At 44.0% G+C, this 12613-nt stretch overlaps 1 pseudogene; it reads left to right on the plus strand.

The window, feature by feature from the left end:
- The first annotated feature begins 3928 nt into the window (after window positions 1-3928).
- Window positions 3929-5037, plus strand: LOC113328748 (annotated as a pseudogene).
- The last annotated feature ends 7576 nt before the right edge of the window (window positions 5038-12613 follow it).

A 12613-nucleotide genomic window follows, 5' to 3' on the forward strand; every position in this document is an offset into this window, starting at 1 on the left:
TCCAGCAGCTGAATCCTAGATTCCAACAAGGAAGTACGCTCACGGACTTCCCGCAGATTATCACGTGTCCACAGCAGTGTGCCATTAAATAAAGCACGATCATGGTTGTACAGATTTTGCATGTCGACCATCTGAACATGCCGCTCGCGCCATACCTCAGCCCGAGCATCCCATTTCTTGGCTTCATTTTTAATTTTCTCAACCAGATCTCTAATACGAGATTTTTGCCGATCTCTTTCGTTTCGAAGCCATATCAGCTCGGGGACACCACCCACTGGAGATAGGGTGGGGAGACTCAGACAGAACAACTAAGAAATAGAAGAATGACGACATACTGCGAGGGAAAAGAACCAAACCTGTGAAAGTTGAAACTTGGCTGCGAGTTTGCTCTAACTCAACGCGCACAGCAACAAGCTCTGAACGAAGACCGGCCTCTGCTTCACCCAGCTTTTCTTTCTCCTTAAGGCTTTTCTTCAGTTCTTCTATTTCCACCTCAGCCGCAGATAATTCCTTTTTCCTGTGACGAAGCTTAGCCTCGAGCTTCAGAGATTTCGCTTTGAAGAACTGATACAACACATGGTTACAATGCTCACTCCTCATCATCTACACATCAAGATGATAAAACGTTATTTCACCGAAGCATTTGATCGCCACGAAAAAGTATATACGAAAATTTACCTCCAACACACGCTGCTGCGGAAAGCCATATTGATACCCGTCGGCGATGACCATCATATCGGCAACGGAAGTAGGAGGCTCCGACACAAGGGTAGCTTCGGGAACACTCAACCTTTTTCCCCAGGCTTTAGACACCCGCGCCTTAGAAGACATCTCCATCATGCGACGGGTATACACGGTTGATTCCTTTTCCCCAGCAAAAACAGGGGCGGGATGAGAGACAAATAGAAGATTCTTTTCCTTGAACCAATCCATGATGGCGTCCTCACCCTCAGACGTCGGCGACTGTGGAAGATTATCAGCAGGCGCATCGATGACCGATTTCCCCTTCTCTGACACGACCCCCTCAGCACAAATGTTGGCATGCTCCTCCGCACCACCATCTTCTACAGTAGTGTCTCCATTACCATCACCACCAAGAACATCCCAATCATCATTGGGGGAAAGTAAAGAGAAGTCCTCGGGAAAATCGAGGGCTTCGTCAAAGAACTCCCCCGTGGAGTACATCCGATCAAAAGAAAATTCTTGAGAAGCGGGAAGGGTATCCGCGGCATCACCAGCAGGGACGGAAACATCCCCGATAACAACGTCATCAGCCACCACGGATTTGTTCCTTCCTTCATCACCAACATGACCAGCAGGTACCAGTACGTTCCTCCCCATATGTAATCTGATCCTCAGCAAACTCTTCGTTCACTGGACTAGTAACTTCTTCTTGGGCTTCAGCCTCTCCCATCACAATAGTAGAAGACTGCTTCGGCCTAATCTTTTTCTTCTTCAACACCTGAAACCAACACCACAAAAAGAATTATTTTTCCCGACTGATGAAGTTCTAAAAGAGAAGCGCAGCTAGAATCCGCGTACCTGAGCAGTTGAGGTATTCTTCGGTGGAAGTATAGCACCAGAACCTTCCTCCTCGTGTCCCAATACGACGTCAAGGGCATAAGGAAAATTCATACCCGCAAAGTTCAGACGCCAGGGACAGAAATCTCCATAGCGAACAGGAGGAGACTCGCGTGGCTTACTACTCTCGGTAGGCCGCCAACCGCGGGGACCAGGAATCCAACCGTAAGCCCACGGACCAACTATCTCGATAACGGTGGCGTGGCACTCGTAGTCATGATCGCACTTGATCCTCTCTCGCGCGGGGAAGGGTTTCCGACGACTAGAACCCAAGTTTTAGGATGCTTGGAATTATATCCCCTTAACATGTGAACCATAGTCCTGTTGACCACTTCTGTTTGTCCGTCTGTTTGTGGATGAAATGCATCCACACATGCTCAAAGAAGAGTTGTGATGCACCGGCTTCCATTACCGTCTTTGTACATAGAATTAATGCAATCATCTTGCTAAATCCGTCGACCACAACGAACAAGTAATCATAACCATACTTGGTCTTTGATAATCCACCAATAAAATCCATAAAAATACTCTCACAAGGACTTGATGGTACTATTAATGGTAGATATAACTTATGTGTCCTGTTGGAAGGTTTAGATGTGCTGCACAATTTACACCTTCTAACCAACTAAGCCGCATTACCTTGCATCTTTTTACAAAATACATAACGACGAAGGTTAAGATGAGTCTTATTCATCCCAAAGTGTCCATCAACTCGGGATGTGTGTGCCTCTCTCAACCATTGTAAACGATATTCATCTTCTGGAATGAAAAGTAATTGACCCTCTTATAACGTCCATCCCGGAGTTCAAACTCGCTTTTCAAACCACTCTTTATCCCTTCTAACACCTTCTTGAAGTCTTTGCTAGATGCCTATGACTCTGCATACTCTTGAGGAACAATCGGATGAATTCTCACGGTCGCCATTAATGCACGGATTGGTGGTCGAGACAACATATATGCCAACTTGTTTGTTATTCCCTTCTTGTACTTAATGAGAATGTTGAAACTCATCAAGTAAGATATCCACTTTATGTGTCGGGCTTGTTGTAGTTTCGTCTGTGCGTTTAGATACTCCAATGGTTTGTGATCTGAATGTACCACTACTTCTTTACCTAAGAGATACACTCACCAATGCTTGGATTTTAATAGCACCTGAGAACAATTCTGAATGGTACTCCACTGGTTTACCATCCTGTAACAACACTCCTCCCATTGCATAGGTAGAAACGTGGGTCTCAACATCAAAAGTACGTTGTAAGTTAGGCAATTCCAATACCAGTGCTTCTGAAATATTCCTTTTTAGTAACTGAAAAGCGTCTTCATGGGTTTGCTGCCATTCAAAATTTTCCTTAGCTCCCGTCAAACCATGTAATGGCTTTATTTAATCCTCCTGCGTAGTTAAACAGAATTATCGACACTCCTCCATTCACATGACTAGTACTTATTATTGTAGCTACTCATAGTATTTTTAATTTTTAAACAGTCTATCCCTTAGTTTGAGCTACTTTTCACCTGACCATCTTCTTCGTGTATGTTCTTATTTAACCATCTCCTAATAGTATTTATCATGGTTGTTATGCTATCCCTAGGGATGTAAATTAGGCTAGGCCGGGCAGCCCGATCCACTTTTTACTGCAGGCTAGGCCAGAGAGACCTCATAATCAGCTACCCAAAAAGCCCGTCAGGCCGGGTAGAAGCAGTTATTTTGAGGCCCAAAACTTGTCCAAAGCCCATTTTATAAGCAGGCCAGGCTCCGGTTTTTTTGAGTTTTCAAAATTCTGTGATATCTGATTTAACTTCTATTTATAATTCGGAGAATAAATGAACTATGAGCTAAAATAATCCTAAATAATTAATATTCTAAATGTAAAATAGAAATGAAAATAAGAATTATAAACCAAAATATAACCCAAACATATAACACTTTGCTCTAACATTAAAACAAAAACCTTTAAAAATTTAAACGGATACCAAACCGGACCGTTCGGGCAGGTACCAGGCCAGGCTAGTAAAACATATGAGTGGTTGTTTTAACATTGTTCATCGTCCATTTGAACGGTACATAGTTTTTATAACATGTTGAGTACATAAAATATCGGGTTCCATGACATTCGGTACATCATCACCTTTCATTTGGGTACATATTGTTCTAGAGTAGTGGTGTTTTTGTGTTGATTGTTGTCTAGAACTACTCAACATGTAATCATTAATTTTATATCCATAAAATGATCCTTGACCCACCATATATAGACTCATGCCACACATGATCTATTTAAAATTGAACCAAATCACAATATAAGTCTAATGTAGGAATGGGTAAGAAATTCAAGGTGAGCAGATAAGAGTGAGTGCGAAATTGGGAGATGTCAACACCAAACCCATCTTCAGCACCAGTTCTTCCATGGAAAACAAAGATTTCTACATTACTCCTCTGAAGAGTCATTGATTTCTCACGCCGCAACAACGGCACTGTCAATCGTTTTCCCTTTAATTTCTTCGACACGAAAATCCCAGCGCAACCAACCCGCGGACTCAACATCACTGATATCACTGTCGATCCATCTCGTAACCTCTAGTTCCGTCTCTACGCACCAAAAACAACATCAGCAGTTACTAACGTAGCCTCCACCACCACCGCAGACGCTGCTCTTCTACCTGTTTTCATCTTCTTTCACGGCGGAGGATTCGCTTTTCTGTCCGCTGCTTCTGTTGGTTACGACGCCGTATGCCGTCGTTTCGCAAGTGAGAGTTCTGCGATCGTTGTTTCTGTTAACTACCGTCTCTCACCAGAGTTCAAGTAGCCCTGCCAGTACGACGACGGATTCGATGTGTTGAAGTTCATCGACGGGAAACAATGTAATTTCCCGGCAAATGCAAATCTGTCCCAGTGTTTTCTCGGTGGAGATAGTGCCGGTGCTAATACAGCACATCATGTCGCAGTAAGAGCATCCCGTTACACGTTTCAGGAAATGAAAGTCGTCGGACTAATCCAGATTCAACCCTTCTTCGGGGGTGAAGAACGGACTGAATCAGAAATCCGGTTAAAAGATGCCCCGTTGATATCTCTTCCCCGTACAGATTGGCTATGGAAAGTGTTCGTACCGGAAGGATGTGACCGGAATCATGAAGCGGTGAATGTATTCGGATCAGTTCACTCGGTTCAGGATATGAAAGGGTTGGTAGATTTTCCTCACACTGTAGTGGTGATTGGTGGATTTGATCCATTAAAAGATTGGCAAAGGAGAAACTATCAAGGTTTAAAGAAATGTGGCAAAGATGTGGATTTGGTGGAGTTTTTAGATGCTATACATGCTTTTTATCTTTTTCCTGAATTGCCTGAGAGTAATTTGTTTTTTAAACAAGTTCAGGATTTCATTGATCAGAAATGTCACGCGAAATGATTAGTTTCGTCGTCTCAAGTTTCTTAAATTTATCAAGAAGTTCTTTTTTGCTTTTTCTTTACATGTAAGATTGGGAAGACGCAAATTTGTGAATTTTTCCTTTCATCATTTAATATTTCCCGATCGGATCTGGATATTAAAAAAGAAACATTATTTAATCAACGAAATGTGTTATTTGAATCTAAACCAAACTATAAAAAAAATAAATGGACATAAATAAATCAAATCGCAGTAAGATGAATCGACTGTATTAGAGTGTTGCTATTGTCAAAGATCATTCAAAAAATATAGCTCTGACTCTGGGTCAGCTGATAAACAAGTGATCCAAGTCCTCGTCCTTTTCAGAACAACAACATCAAGCACGATCAACGTGCTGCAGCAACTTGTGAATAAATACTTTACAACAACTTTTGGAGCAATATATTTAGCCTGCCACATTCTTTTGCATGGTAACTTATAAACAGTGCTAGTAGAGGACTGACCTCCATACTACATAAGAGTTTATGAAATGATTCTGTATTTCACTCCCCAGCTTAGTGAACCTCCAAATGATCCTGTCCATCCCACCATGATCTACCAAAATTGAATGCTTACATTCATAAGTACATTCATAAGCATCTTAATTGAGAACCTTATATATTGTGATATGAGTGTGTACACATATATCTCACTATCAGACACGTGTATATAAAAAGATACGTGGAAAGCATGCAGGCCAAAACATCAAAACATGATGCGTCACGAAACACCAAATAAACCCCGAGGAGTTACTTTATCTCATCCCCAAAAGAGAAGCTAAGATCAACGGTGGAGAGAAAGTTAGCTGACACGAACTGATAGGGGCAGAAGACACTTGTCTGACACGAGCAGACCCCTCAACTACCCGCATTAAACACTCTGAGCAGTGTACATGTCGACCAACCTGTGGAACGAGCGAGGATGCCTCTGCGGGATCAAGGGGCAAACGCAGACCTCCGCGTGATGGACGCAAGGACACAAGAAGATAAGGTTCCAACGGTCTTCAGAGATGGGTCCCACATTCTAACCTTATAAATACCCCATCTCCACCAAGAGGAAGGGGGATCGGAAAAATCAGGAAGAGAAGGAGAGAGAGAGAGAGAGAGATTGCAAGGGTAAGTTAATCACTTAGAAGAGAGAAACATGTAAACCCAAAAGTCATTCGACTATTCGTGTAACCGTGAAGAACATAGTAAAACAACAAACCCCGTGGATGTAGGCCTTAGTGCTGAACCACGTAAACCTTGGTCTTATTTACATTTCAGCACTTTACATTTATTTAGCTCCATGGATGTTTACTTATATGTTTTTTTTTCCTTAATACTTATATCCCATGCGCAAACGCCTCGCATGGAGTTGTTAGATGAGGCCATGATAAACCCGAAGGTTTTGAGCCAATGAATCAACACCAGGATATCATCATCACAATCTCTTTAGATGATAATGATTGATTGTGAGCGTTCGGACCCCCTCGTGGTTTGTGTGCTCACAATTTGGCGCTAGAAACAGGGACTTCGTCCCGGTAAAAGATTTATCTTGTCCTGTGATTTCATTTTAAATTGGCATATGATTGCTCTGATTTATCAGCTCGGACCGTATAGATCATTCGTTAACTGTATTATGTTCAAAAACCCACCTTTTATCTTCGATAAGAGTTATTGTTCTAATCGGAGGATTTACAATTTTCGTAGTTTTTATACTAAGGATCTCCTTTAATAAAACTTTAACCCGTATATTATAACTTGCGTGTATTAATTCTCTCCTGGAAGATTGTATTTCGCCAACTAACCCGCTTCACGCGGATATTCCCGTTTTTGTTGTTTGAAATAACTTATGCAGAAAGAACGTATTGTGAGTAAAGAAGGCAAGTTTCGGCGAGATTTCATTATCAACAAAAGGGCACGTGATGGAAAAGACGCAGGAAGCAGGAAAATCCAAAGCTTTGTTAAAAGAAACACCCAGGACAACCCCGGTCATCACCCGAAGCAAGCATAAAGGAGATAAAGCTAAAATGACCAATCGAAGGCAAGATACTGCGGAAATCACTTCACCTATGAACGCTAATTCAGTTGCAGCGACGGCTCTCAGAGAAGCAGCGACAAAGTACGGGGAGGCTGCGGTAGTCCCGAAGGCTGCGGAGGCTAGCAATACCTTCGCCATGAGTCAACTTAATCAACCAAGAGAAAGGGTGGATGAATCCAGAACATTCCAACCCGCGCACCTTCTAACTTTTGGAATGCCACCAACAAATGATCAAAATCAAACCATACCGGCGGCTCTAGCACCGCAGAGGGGCGCTCACCCCAATTTGGAAATACCAGCAACCGAAGCTGAACCCCTACCACCTTTAGTACAGACCATGGAGGAGGGCGGCACCATGGCTGTAGTAGCACGCGCTGGGACTCCCAATCAGGGGTCCAACCAATCACACCGACTAATGGCTGAGCTTGAGGAACTGAGGAAGAGCCAGCAGGTTTACGCAGAAGCTGTAGCCCTGTTGGCCAGAGAAAATCAAGATTTAAAGGAGCGGATTTCTCTAAGCACGAAGACCAGCCAACAACTTGATGAAGAAAGCTCCAAAGCACCAGAGCCAAACCGAGACTGTAGAGTCGTCATAGCGGCTAATGAAGACGCGACAAGGGGACGTAGCGTATCCGACCCGGATTATGACGATGGAGAGTCAGACGGTAATGAGCCGAAGAATTTAGAGCACCAACGCGCAATGGAGGAACTACGAGATGAGAAGATGGCCGAGATCAGGCAATTAAAAAATAAACAAGGCGGGGGGAGGTTAGAAGAGGTCATGAGAGAAGCTAACTCCACGCCCTTAACTCATCGCTTGGCCAACATCCCTATTCCACTGAAATGCCCTGTCCCAACGTTCGAATGCTATGATGGATCCAGCGACCCTGCTGCACATATTCGGTACTACAACCGTGTCTTAGCTAGATGGGGTCAGAACGACGTCGTACTCTGCAGATACTTCCCGTCAAGCCTGAAGGGATCGGCGTTATCATGGTTCGATAATCTGCCACCAAACTCCATCCACTCATACGACCAACTCGCAGAGAAATTCTTAAGAACATACATGTACAACAAGACTGTAAACACCGTAATGGATAAGCTATTTTCACTAGCAATTGGCTACAAGGAAACCACGAGGGAGTACACTAACAGATGACACAAAATCTGCCAAGCCATAGGGAGCGTGGACCCAGTGGTAAGCATCAATTGCTACAAATGGGGCTTAGACCGAATGATTCCCCTATTTGTTGAAATTCATTGGAGCGTGCCCAAGACAGAGGGAGATCTTCGAATAATTATCGAAAAGCACGCTCGACTTGAAGAAATTCAACGGGAAAACCCGAGGGCATATCCGCAGAGGTCTCACCGCACCAATTCAGCGGAACAAACCAATGGGGCCAAAAGGAGTTGCTCAGGGGAGAGACCTCACGAAGATAGGAAGGAACGAAGGGATGAACGAAGAACAGGTGACCGAAAATTCGAAGATCAAGTTTACACGAAACTCAACGCTAGCTATGCTCGTATCCTACGAGAGATCAAAGGGAGGGAAAACTTAGAGTGGCCATGGTCTAAGGGAAAGCAGCCCCCGAGATCCGAGAAGTCTAAAGATTACTGTGAATATCACTGTTTCAACGGACACCAGACCGAAAAGTGCAACAACCTTAAAATAATGATCCAAAAATTAATTGATGCGGGAGAGCTCAAACATTACGTACGAAAGGATGTTACCGAGGACAGATCCAAGCGAACTAAACCAGTCCAACTTCCGGAAGGAAACCGAACAATCAACAGCATCTCGTGTTCCGAAGCCACAGGACCCTCACTCACAGCGCAGATTGGAAAAAGGTTACGGAAGCAATTCGAAGACCGCTGCGAGTTATATAAGGTCGATGGGATAGCGGTGGACGAACACGAAGAATGGATGGAATCTCCTATCATCTTCGATGCCGAGGATATCGAAGAAGATATGGAAGACCATAACGATCCCTTGGTCCTAACACTACCAGTAGCTGGATGTAACCTCAAAAAGATCCTCATAGACGGGGGAAGCTCTGTAAACGTCCTATTCTATGATGCATTCAAACGGATGAAGCTCCATGATGAACAGTTAATGACCTCTTATCACACCATCTACGGATTCAATGGAGCAGCCACGAAGCCCTTGGGAGACATCGTGTTGCAGGTTAACGCAGGGCCCATGAAACTGGAAACCCGATTTAGTGTGGTGGACACCCCTTCCCCCTACAACGCTATTATTGGACGAAAATGGATACATAAGCTCAAAGGAGTTGCGGAAACATACCACCAATATCTCAGATTTCCAACACCTGAGGGAATAATGGAGATCAAGGGAGATCGGATCACTACGCGAGAGTGCCAGGACACTCAGGATCATATCAACAATGAGAAAGAAGAGCAGCGAAAAATTCGAAGAGTAAAAAATCAAGAAACCGCGAAAGAGAAGGCCGTAGACATGTTCCTTAAGGAAACTACAGGAAAGGGCTTGACGAAAGATGGTAATGTCCAAAGCACAGAAACAAGTACCTCAACAACCAGCGAAGAACAGAAACACGCTAAATAGCAATTAAAGAGCGTCCCAGTCCTCGGAAACCCGAAGCCTGTGTTCACATCAGTAGAACCCGTAAAGGAAATCAACATAGGAACGGAAGAAGACCCGAAGATGATCAAAATCGGGACCATAATGGACGAAGGAAGAGAACATTCCTTAACCAAATTACTTAAGGAATATGCGGATGTGTTCGCCTGGAGGTTAGGAGATATGCCGGGGATTGACCCAAAAGTAATCCAACATGAACTACACATCAAACCGGGCACGCCCCCGTTCAGGCAGAAAATACGAAAAGTGGCTCCAGAGTATCATGAGGCAGTAGAAACAGAACTTCGGAAGCTACTAGATGCAGGATTTATCAAGGAAGTCAAGTATCCTACCTGGATCTCCAACATGGTCATTGTTCCTAAGAAAAATGGAGGGGTTAGAATATGCATCGAATTTACTAATCTCAACAAGGCATGTCCAAAGGACAGCTATCCCCTACCGAGCATAGACCAGCTGGTAGAAGCAGTAGAAGGATACGAAGAACTATCATTCATGGATGGACATTCTGGCTACATCCAAGTAGCCCTGGCAGAAGAAGATCAGCCACACACATCGTTCTATACCCCACATGGCCTTTATTGCTATACCAGAATGCCTTTCGGACTTCGAAACGCAGGGGCAACATACCAAAGGATGGTCGATGCTATCTTCAAGCCATGGATTGGAGGAACCCTAGAAGTCTACGTGGACGACATGCTCGTCAAAAGCAAGCTGCGTAAAAATCACCACCAGGACCTGAGGAATATCTTCGAAGCAATGAGACAGCATCACATGAAAGTGAATCCGGAGAAATGTACTTTCGGTGTCACCTCGGGGAAGTTCCTCGGGTATCTGGTAACAAAAAGGGGCATCGAGGTTCACCCAGCAAAGATTCAATCCATAGTAGAGATGCCGTCCCCAAAGAATCTAAAGGAAGTGCAGAAGCTCAATGGGTATATAGCAGCGTTGGGCAGATTTATTGCACGGTCTTCGGACAAATGCAAACATTTCTTCAATATTCTCAAAAAAGGGAGCAGGTTCGAATGGACCGCTGAATGCGAGGAAGCATTCCAAAAAATCAAAGAACATCTAGCCTCAATCCCGATCCTGCAGAAGCCAGACCCTGATGAGGTTTTGGCACTGTACATAGCAGCAACGGAGGATGCAATCAGCGCGGTATTAGTCAAAACCAATACAAAGGTAGAACAGCCTATCTATTACGTCAGCAAGACCCTCAATTCTGCGGAAAGAAATTATACTAAGATTGAAAAACTCATCCTCGCACTGGTATGGGCTACCCAAAAACTGAGAACCTACTTCCTAACTCACCTCGTCAGGGTACCATGCAAAGCACCATTGGTAGCAGTCCTCAAAAGCACGGGAAAAGTGGACCGAATATCCAAATGGAACACCCATCTGGACCAATTCAACATCATTCATGAAATTCAACATTCTCAGAAGTCCCAAGTTCTGGCAGATTTCTTAGCAGACCTCCCCCTTGACAACGACGAAGAGATTAAGGGAATACCAGAAGCCGAGGAAGAAATCAAGGATCCAATGGATATCCTCGAACCTGCGAGTCAAAGACAATGGGAAGTCTTTGTCGACGGATCTAAAAATAAGGAAGGAGCAGGAATAGGCATTGTCATTATCACCCCAACTGGAGAAAGGATTATACAGGCACTTAGATTGGAATTCAAAGAGCATACCAACAACATTGTTGAATACGAAGCTGTCGTACACGCCCTACGTATAATAATACAGATGGGGGTAACAGATGTAAGGCTGACAAGTGATTCGCAGCTTGTCATACGGCAAATAGGGCTCGAGTATAATGTGTACGATAACACCCTCTCAGCTTACATGGCCTTGGTCCAAACATTGGCATCACAAATCCCGAACATTAAGTTCCGGCACTTATGCAGAAGGGACCTCAGGCACGCGGATGCCATAGCATATATATCATCCATGCTGAGGGATAAAAATGCCGAAGCTATTAAAATAGCAAGGGTATACGAGCCTTCGATTGCATCTCAATTCTCCTTCGCTACCAATCAAGATACGGTGGAAGAAAATATCGAAGACCAGGTAGGAGAAGACATCCATAATGACTTTGACGAAGAGGATATCCTGTCAAGAGCAAATCAAGACGAAGACTTCAGCAACGAAGATGACAGGAGGGTGACAATACATGCCTTTCTCGAAAAAGGAAGCTTACCTGCGGATCAGAAACAAGCTAGGAAGATACTCTCCAAAGTGGGAAGATATGATCTTCGGGATGGGGTCCTGTATAGGAAATCCTTCCTTGGACCATTACTACGTTGCTTGTCCCGGAAAGAGGGGCATCGAATTCTAAATGATATCCATTATGGTGACGCGGGGAATCATAGAGGCATGAGATCACTAGCTGACAAAGCAAAAACGCAAGGATATTACTGGCCGACAATGATACAAGATGCCGCGAGGATGTCCCGACGATGTGAAGAATGTCAGCGCTTCGCAAAAAAGATCCACGCGCCGGCAATAATGTTAAACTCCGTCAATAGCCCGTGGCAATTTGCAAAATGGGGAGTAGACATCGTCGGGCCTTTCATCGAAGGATCAGGGAAGAGACGATTTTTGATAGTATCCACGGACTACTTCAGTAAATGGGTGGAGACTAAGGCCTTGGCCAGGATCAGAGACGCGGATGTGTTTACTTTCATATTCCAGAACATCATTTGCAGATTTGGTATACCCGCTGAAATTGTATCTGATAACGGCAAGCAATTACAGGGAAAAAATATAGACATGCTCTTCGATACTTTCAAAATAAGAAAGAACAAGTCCACCCCCATATACCCCCAAAGCAACGGACAAGCGGAAGCTACCAACAATACCCTCGCCCTTATACTCAAAAAACAATTAGACGAGCATAAGGGAAGATGGTGCGAACAACTGCACAATGTGTTATGGGCATACAGGACAACACGAAGATCCGCCACCGTGAAAT

The sequence above is a fragment of the Papaver somniferum genome, unplaced genomic scaffold, assembly GCF_003573695.1.
Source record: "Papaver somniferum cultivar HN1 unplaced genomic scaffold, ASM357369v1 unplaced-scaffold_114, whole genome shotgun sequence".
Taxonomy (NCBI): Eukaryota; Viridiplantae; Streptophyta; class Magnoliopsida; order Ranunculales; family Papaveraceae; genus Papaver; species Papaver somniferum.